This window comes from Myotis brandtii, unplaced genomic scaffold (genome assembly GCF_000412655.1).
Source record: "Myotis brandtii unplaced genomic scaffold, ASM41265v1 scaffold34, whole genome shotgun sequence".
Lineage (NCBI taxonomy): Eukaryota > Metazoa > Chordata > Mammalia > Chiroptera > Vespertilionidae > Myotis > Myotis brandtii.
Genome location: NW_005363098.1, coordinates 3,416,145 through 3,425,877, shown reverse-complemented (window position 1 = coordinate 3,425,877; position 9,733 = coordinate 3,416,145). Strand labels below are relative to the sequence as shown.

Here is a 9,733-nt window from a genome sequence, read left to right as displayed (position 1 = left end):
TAATACAAATCCTTTTGGTCCTTTGGATCACTATGCTTTCACCGACAACATAATGGCATATTTAGTATAATCCATAGCTGATGACTGCACATTACCTTTCTGAGTTTGGCTACTGATCATCATGTGTGCTCATCTGAAGTTAGGTAGTCAACTAGTGGTTTAACCAGTCCTCAAACATTGGTAACTTTTAGGATTAACGGAAAACTGTTCAACTGCAGATGCCTTCCCTCCCATTGTCCCCGTGATTCAGATTTGAGAGGTCTGAGGGGGGACCCAGCACCTGCATTTTAAAGAAGCATCTCAGATAAGTCCGATGAACACCAAAGATTGAGAATCACTGAATAAACCATAGTTCACTTCCTCTGCAAGCAGATCTCTTTGGAATATACTTCAATTCAGATAATCTGATACAGCAAATGTCACCTTAAAAAAATAAACAAGCAGACATGTAAACTGCCATAGCATACTCCCGTAGAAAACACAATCTGCTTAGGCCACAAATCAGATGATATGGGACCAAGTCGTAACCATCAGTAACTAGCCATGTGAACTTAATTGAGCAAAGCACTTATAAAACACACTTCCTGTTTCTTCTTCAGAAAATACAGTAACAGCAGCTCTACACTTACCTTACAGATTATTTGGATGATCAAATACATTTAAGTATTTGGTTGTGTTTTGAAAAAAAATAAATGTCCATAATAGCAGCAGGTACTATTAATCCTATATAATAAAAGCCTAATATGCTAAGTGTCCGGTCGACCAGTCGGCCGTTCAACCAATCAAAGTGTAATATGCTAATGATATGTTAAGGCCGCTCAACCACTTGCAATAACATGCACTGACCACCAGGGGGAAGATGCTCCAACCAGTAGGTTAGCTTGCTGCTGGGGTTCAGCTGACCGGGACTGAGAGAGACGGGCTGGGCACGCCCTAGAGCCCTCCTGCGGTCCTTCCCTGGCTGGCCAACCTCCTGCATCTCTCCCTAGCCCCAATCGTGCACCGTTGGGGTCCCTCGGCCTGGCCTGCACCCTCTCACAATCCAGGATCCCTCAGGGGATGTCATAGAGCCAGTTTCAGCCCGATCCCACAGGCCAGGCCAAGGGACCCCACTGGTGCACAAATTCGTGCACTGGGCTTCTAGTATTAAATGAACTGAGAGGCTTATTTGTACTACAACTGAATCATTTACCTTACAAAGACATTCCTTAACATTTAAATGCTTGCTTACAGAAAATTAATTGGGGAGTAAGGCCAGAGGAATGCACTATTAATGTATTGTTAAAATATTAAGGTAATAAATCAGAGACCAAGGTTTCTGAAATGATCATCTAAGCCAGTGGTTCTCAACCTTCCTAATGCTGCGACCCTTTGATACAGTTCCTCATGTTGTGGTGACCCCCAATTTCATTGTTACAAATTGAACATAATTAAAGCATAGTGATTAATCACAAAAACAATATGTAATTATATATGTGTTTTCCGATGGTCTTACACAACCCCTGTGAAAGGGTCGTTCGACCCCCAAAGGGGTCGCGACCCACAGGTTGAGAACCACTGATCTAAGCCAATAGGTTGATTTTAAAAATTCAATTCATATCTATCCATTGCTGAATGCAAGGTACAACTCTAAATATATCTTCTTCATAATTGTTACTAATGAAAACAGAAGTTTCCCTGTTATTTTTGCCTATTTTATTTTTTCTTTCCAATGTCAACTTCTCAAGAACAATTTCCATTCAAAAAATGGCAGGTGGGTTTATTCCCCCATACCTGCCTGTGCTCTCCTAGTCCTAACCCTGAGAAGCAGGATTGTGCTGTGGTGAAGTAGGTGGAGAAACAGGATTAACAGACTCTAATACTTTCACTCCTAATGTAAAGCCAGGGATGCGGAAAGGTGATGTGATAAAAGGGTACTTTTAGTGGCAATGGTAAGTTAATGAATGGAATGGATTATGGGTAGGGATGACTATTAAGTTCCATCCAATCAATTGGTATGGTTATGTGGAAAGCTGTGCTAAGAAGGATTCTGAGATTGCTTTTAGGAACATCAGGAGAGAATGCTGTGATTGATTAGTGATGTCTGCCATGGGCAAGGACATCCTTAACTAAGACAACCAAAACAATGTCTGAGGAGTAGGAAGGACTAGGAAAAAAGATAAATAAATAGATTTCTCAGAGTTCCCCTAGAAATGTACAGCTACCTGGCCCAATATGCTGTTTTTAAATGAGTGTTTCCCAGACTTTCATTCTCCCAACCCTACTTCCCATATTCCCCATTAAAACAACACAGCGTGTGTTTTTATCATCTCCTGTTTTTATTGTCTCCTGTCCTTACCGTGCAGCTCAGATCTCCCTTTCACTATCACCTCTAATGTTGTGAACCCCTTGAAAATTCCCTCTGGCCCATGGATGTTCTTATTCTGTCCCTTATTCTCTTTCATCTCACCTCACATTTCACAGTATGTGAATGTATGTGAGATATTTGTTAACCAGTTTAGTTTCATTTCATCATTTGATATGCTTTGACTATTTGTGATTTACCTGCTTCCCGAGGCTGGGTTTTTTGGTCCTTAGGTAATGAGGCCCTGGAGGGAATAACCTGACCGAATGGTATTCTTTGTACAGCATTAGGAGTGGCCACTGTGGCCCTCTGTCCAGGTTCCCTCTTTCGGTAGGAGCCACTCTTTTCCCCAGACACTGGGAGTGTTGGTGGATGGCAGCTGTTGGCTCCCTATGAAGGGCACCAGCTTTTTTATATTCTCATCGGCTAAGACGGAGGCTTAGATAGAGAGACAGACATGGGTTCCAGTCCATCCTTTTGGGTTCCAGCTCAGCCTCACAGGTTTTAGTTTGTCCCGCTTCCCCTACTCCACTTCCATCTTCTCTCCTGACCACCTGTCCTGGGGACTTCAGGCTCCAGTGCCAGACAGACACAGTAGTTTCACGTAAACTGTGTAACCAGCTCCCACAATAGCATAAAATCAGATCTCTTCAATAAGTAAATATCTTTTTTCATAATTAAATCAGCTATAGATACTATCTGTGTGTCTATCAATCCATCCCTGAATCCCTCTGTTCACCTATTCATCCTGGTTGATCTTCTGCGATCAAACCCTGGATGACACAGTCACATTCCAGGAATTGCCCTCAGCTGAAGGGAGCCTCTAAGCCCAAGGTGACACCCTCTCGCCACACCCAATGACTAGTTCTCATGGGGATTTAAAAGCCCAGCCCTTTTGCTTCCAGGTGGGTTAACTCTAAAGGGGCCTTTAGTCCTAGAGCTCACTACAGGGTTGGCTGAGGTCCATTACCACTGTGTCATAGTCCAGTGTCTCCCTCTTCCTGATCTTGCTTCCTTTACTGCCTGCTCCACTTGCTCCCCACTGCAAGGACTGATCCCCAAGGCACTCCCCCAAGATTTCCTGCATGCCAGCTCTGTCCCAGAGTCTGATTTCCTGGGGAGTCCAACTGAGACATGCTTCGTTCAGTACCATTGCTCTCAGTTTAACAAATTTTTATTTAGCAGGTACGTGGGGCCAGGCACTGAGCTAGGCATTGAGGATATAAAAATGAATTAAGACTTAGTTGCTGCTCCAAGGGAACACATAACTAATGACACAGGCAGAGAGGTAAGCAGATAGTTCCAAGATATAGGCATGTCTAGGAAGCTACAAGGTAGCACATGACCCCTACAGTTCTAGAAGAGCTTCCTGGTGCACCTGAACTGATCTTGAAGGATGAGTAAAAGTTAGCCAGGTGAAGAGGGAAGAGTGCTCCAGACAGAGACAATGGAGAGCACAAAGACATGGGGTCCTACTATTAGAAGTGTGAATGGCTGTGGTGATATGTCAGGAAAGGAGAAGTCTGGCCAAGGAACTTGAACTTTATTTTATGGGCAGTGGAGAACCATTGAAAGAATGTTAGCAGATGTTAGATGTGGTCACATTTGTGTTTCAGATACATCTCTAAGGGGAGACTGTCAAGGGAGTCAGGTGGATGTGGTGGGTTCACACATCTATTCCAACCTTCCCGCATAGTCTTCCTATACTGCAGTTCTCAGGGAGAAAGCTAAAGCTACACCTCTAAGACCCCACTGCAGCTAGTGCTCTGGTTTTATCAATCAGACGTGTTTACCCAAGATTTGGAAGGTGGAAATGAGGCAGAGGGCTGGCCTCTGCTAGTTGTGTGGCCAGGTCCCTCATGGAGCTGCTGGGGTTTCCTGCAGTGGTTTCACGACCAAGGTTGTTTCTAATCACAGCTGTTTGCTAATTGTCCTGTTTGCCTGGTCATGCTGGCATCCTGATCATGGCAGTGGAGGCATGGTTCTGGAGCTGGCAGCTGAAGCACAGCCTCTGTATTTGGCAAGCAGCTTCTTGATTGTAAAAGAGGCAGTAATTCCCTTGGTATCCAGGTTCTGCAATATGGCTCTCAAAGCCATTTTCAGAAGCTCAACCTGTTTCTTCAGCTTCTCCAACAATTCTATAAGCCATTTAATGCCCTCTAACAAATCACCTTCTGCCCAAACTGGATAGAGTGGATTTTGTTCTCTGTACCTGCACCCTGATCGATACCAGTGCAAGACTTAAGGCAGGGAGACTTGTCACAGAACTGTCACACGGTCCAGGCTGATGATAAAGGCAGTGGTGGGGACAGAGAGGAAGGGACACATTACAGAAGCATTTGGGAGGTAAAAGTAACAGCACTTGGTGATTAATTGGGTGGGAAGTGTGGCAGAAACAATTGCTAAAATAACTTAGTTTTATGACTTTGGGGGTTGGTTGGAGAGAAGTGCAGATAAGTAAGATCAGGACTTTTGGAGAGAAGGGAGTTTGGGGGTAGAAGGCAAAAAATGATGAATTCAGGTGCTTATGGGGTATTCAAGCAATTTTTCTTCTTTTTTATAATTAAATCAGCTATAAATGCACACATAATTGCATAATTATTTCATATCTATTTTTCCCCTGAATCTGTGAACTCCAGGAGAGTAGGTATGACATCTTGTTCAGACATGGCACAGTCTGGCACAGAGTAGGTGCTTGATAGATGTTTTTTGAATGTTAAATAAATGAATTGAAGGTTGGATAATAGAAATTGTAATGATCATAGCACTACCAAGATGAGCAGGCTCAGCTACTGTTCCATGAATAGCAGCTTGACACTCAGCAAAATTATTTGATGACGGTGATGATGATGATGATGATGATGACGATGTGATTTTGACTGGGAACATTTCTTTGGTTAGAAATTCCAGCCAGAGGTCTAGAATTTCATCAGCATTCCCCCAAACCCAGAAAAATAGGTCAGAATATCCTACTTCAATCAAATTATACTTCTGTTACATATTCATTAAGTGTCGATCGTGTAGTAGGCCTATTAGAAGGTTTTCCCAGGTGCTTTGCAAATGGAAAGGCTTCTGTCGATCTGTCATATACTAAATGCAATTTCCAACTCTTGTAAATGAATGCCAAAGTTGACTCCAGCAACTCAGAGTAAAGCATGCCCGCAGCCAGACTGATTTCCTGCAGCTGCTCACAGGATACAGAAGCAACCTGACCATTATCTGCAACGTGGTCATTAAGCCAGGCTGTGCCTGGGGCAGGACTTTTTCTGCCTGTTTTGCTCACTCACTACTGTACTGTGGGTTTGCTGTGCAGACAGTGCCTTCTTCTACACGGGTGCTTTAGAGGGTGTTCACTGATCCATCAGGATCGATGATCCTTTTTAAAACAAACACCTCTTATGCCCTCTTACCTTCCTGAAGTGAACTTCATAGGAAATATAATCTACATGCATACATACTTTCAAACAAATTACTCTTGTCTAACAGTATCTTAGCACTCAGAAAATTTGTTTGATGATGATAATGATGATGATGATGTGTTTGACCAGTAACATCTCTATAAATGGATATAGAATTTCATTGGCATTTCCCCAAAACCTAGAAAAGTAGGCCAGAATATATAAGGAAGGTGGACACAATAAAAATGACATGTATCTCAACATACAAATGGCTGCACTACTAGGCATGAGAAAGTGCTCAGACACTTGCTCCCACATAAAATCCCCATGAACGGACCAGTCACAAGTATAGACTGAGGCACATTACACTGGTGACTCAAAACTATGAGAGGTGTCACTGTCAGTGATGTGTTCACCAAAATACCCAATAGTCCTTTGTAAAGCACCAAACAAAATAAAGTCTTCCCTTGATTTACACAGTGGTCACAGTCTTTTAAATTAAGTGTACGTTAAACTGTAAACAAAATAAGTGCACCCCTAAACCGTGTGATGGTTCTAGGTTCAGGTAATTAAAAACAGGTTTGCACCTATGTAATTGTCCAGGACAAGGTTGGGTGAGATGCAGATAATTTCTTATTGTCAGAGTGGTCCTTGGCAATGGTCCACTAAATGCCAGTAGGTTCACCCAATCACTGTGACTCCCTAGAAAACTGCTCTCCAGTTTCCAAATGCCCCTGAAGTAGCATCAACCCAATTGAGAACCACAGTATTCCAGCATGAGCTCCCCTATCAGACCACTCTGTTGAGCAAACTGCCCACTTGAAAAAATATGGAGCATGGGGTGGGAAGTTCAGGTTTGGGAGGACAATAGGAAACTGCAACCCATGCACAAGGGTTAACATGATTAGAATTTACTTAGCACACATTTTGCAGGGGATTGACCTCTGTTAAACTCAAACAAAAGCAATGGAAACTTGGTTGCTATCATCTCTTCTGGGAGACAGAATGCAGCGCAGATGACACAGGGGGCAGGACCTCCTTGACTGTTTGTAGTTCTAGTCCCTATCATATGGTCTAGGGCAGTGGTTCCCAGTATGGGGCACATGCCCCATAGGGGGACAATGATTTTTAAGGGGGGCAATTCGAGAATGAGTTACTAACAGTGAATTTTTTGTATTATGTTCTGTCTAGGGGCCTCATACACAGTATGTAGATATATATTGTGACATATATTTATGCATTTCAGTTCTGTATTATATGTTTTGAAACTTTATTTGCTATTTTTTCATATTATTATTATTTTTTAACAATTTCTTAGTGATTTCTTCCTCAGTACTTCAACTATCCTTTCATTCTTTTAATTTTCTCTTTCATGGATGCCATATTCTTTGGAAGCTTGTTTAAATCAAGTTAATGGCCTTTAGGCTTCCTCCACATGAAAAGGAGTTCACTTTTTTAATAAGAATTATATGTCACATGGGGGGGCGGGGCATCAGGATTTTAGAGATGCTTATGTGGGGTATGACACTTGATCTTGGACTTCCTAGCCTTCAGAACTGTGAGATATAAATGTTGCTTAAGTCACCAGTCTACGATAGTTTTGTTACAGCAGCCCCAGCTGAATAAGATGACCACCCTACTCCAGAAAGATTTGGATAGATATTGTATGTATAAATGAGAACAGAATGCTAAGAAAAAGGAACAATCAGAAACCAAGAAAGAGTGCTCAGACACTTAAAAAAATATATGACTGCGCTCTTGCAGCTCAGCCACCGACATGCCATCCAGACCGAGGAAGACCTGAAAACTTCGGGGCCACATGAGCTACGGCCATGGCCACGGCCGCATAGGCAAGCGCAGGAAGCACCCGGGGGGCCGTGGTAATGGTGGCTTGCATCATCACAGAATCAACTTCGACAAATATCACCCAGGTTACTCTGGGAAAGTTGGTATGAGGCATTACCCCTTAAAGAGGAACCAGAGCTTCTGCCCAGCTATCAACCTTGATAAACTGTGGACCCTGGTCAGTGAGCAGACACGGGTAAATGCTGCCAAAAGCAAGACTGGAGCTGCTCCTATCACTGATGTGGTGTGATCGGGCTACTACAAAGTTCTGGGAAAGGGAAAGCTCCCAAAGCAGCCTGTCATTGTGAAGGCCAAGTTCTTCAGCAGAAGAGCCCAGGAGAAGATTAAGGGTGTTGGTGGGACCTGTGTCCTGGCAGCTTGAAGCTACATGGAGGGAAGTTCATTAAAATGTCCACAAGTACAGATGCCTTCTGGTCTAGGTCCTTTGGCGTCTCTACTTCCCTACCTGTACTTCGAAAACCTCCCCAACAGGTTCTAGGAGTTAAGGTATCAAGGCCTGGGGTCCTCTGTAAACTTTCCTGAGGAAGAAAGAGGCCTTTGGACCGATACTGACTTGAACTTTTTCATTTATAAAGTGAGAATGATACCTGTTGGTAACATGTGTGTAGATAGGTATTAAATAGTTGAAAGGTCTGTTTGCATTGTAAAAAAAAATATATGACTGCACAATTAAAAGTTTAATAGAAATGATAGAATGTGAAGTTAAGAAAAATCTTCCAGAACATAGAAGAAAAAGAGAATAAGACAGAAAATATGAAGAGAAAAATTCACAGAAGATCACTTCCAAAGTCCTGGCATCTACTTTTCCGGAGTTTAAAACAGAGAATGATGAAAACACAAAGGTGAAATAATTAAGGAAATAGAAGAAAAAGGCTCAGAATTTTCAAAACAAAAGGGCTACCAAATGCCCAGTAAGAATAAAGAAACAATTCTTCTGCTTAGACACACGCATTGTGAAATTTCAGAGCACCAAGGATCAGAAGATTCTAAGAGGTTCCAAAGACAAAAAATAACTCCCCTATAAAGAAAAAGACTCCAACTGGCATCAGATTTCTAATCCAAAGCCACAGTTGCCAAAATGCAGTAGAATAAAGTCTTTCAGTTTTGAGAGCAAATTATTTTAAAACTTGAATTCTATACCAAACTAAACAAACATTTAAATGTGAACACCCACTAAAATCAGTTTCAGATATTTAACAATGAAAGACGTTTACTTCTATATTTCCTTTCTGAGGGAATTACTTGGGTGCATCCATGTCAGCAAAACTAAGAGAAAATCCCAGAAAGGGGAAAGTTTTTAATAGAAGAAATAATAGAATTTACCCAGGAAATTCCTGGATGCCAATTGTCAGTTGACCTAACAAGCAATTAGTTCACATTAAAAGAGAATATCAATGAACTCTACGAAAAACGTTTTCAAGAAGAATGGATTCCAAGAAATATCTAGAATGAGGATAAGCCGAATATCATAAAGAAGGCATATGTTTCTTCTAGACCAACAAGAAGAAAGATAATCAGAAACTCCAGGGGAAATAAAAAGTTGTGCAGATAAATCATAGTCCAAATAGGAAGTAAACTGAAATGTGGCCCTGTTTTGAGCACTTGGCTGAGTTTGAGAAAGAAGACTCTATTTTTTCTTGATGCTGACACATTCTGCTTTGCATGGCCTGGGGTCACAACATTTGGAACCATTGAGAAGAAATATAATCATGGCGCACTGCTTAGCTCTGCAACAATATTTACATAGCCGTCATGTAAGCACTGTTTTCTGGTTTTCAGTTTTTAGAACCAACCTATAAACAAAGCAGGGGAAACTTAATTGTGGTTACAGAGTAGACAGAATTTGGGAGGTACAGAGGGTAAAGAGGTAGAGGAAAGAGACTTTCTGCTTCTGTCTTCATCTTACTGAATGAGTAGTCAGAGGTATCATTGACTGTTGATGGAACAAGAATTAGAGGTTTGTCTACAGTTACAACAGTAATAGAGAAACCAAAATAGCTAAGACTTTCCAAACTTGGGAGGGAGTGGGGGACAGAAATTAAAACTTTATGTACCCTAGAAATAAGTGGATAGATAATGTCTACTAAGGTTGTTCATCAAGACATAGCAGTGTAAACATACTATT

At 41.8% G+C, this 9,733-nt stretch overlaps 1 pseudogene; it reads left to right on the top strand.

Annotated features, from left to right (window-relative positions):
* Positions 1–7,519: 7,519 nt before the first annotated feature.
* Positions 7,520–8,008, top strand: LOC102257822 (annotated as a pseudogene).
* Positions 8,009–9,733: the final 1,725 nt, after the last annotated feature.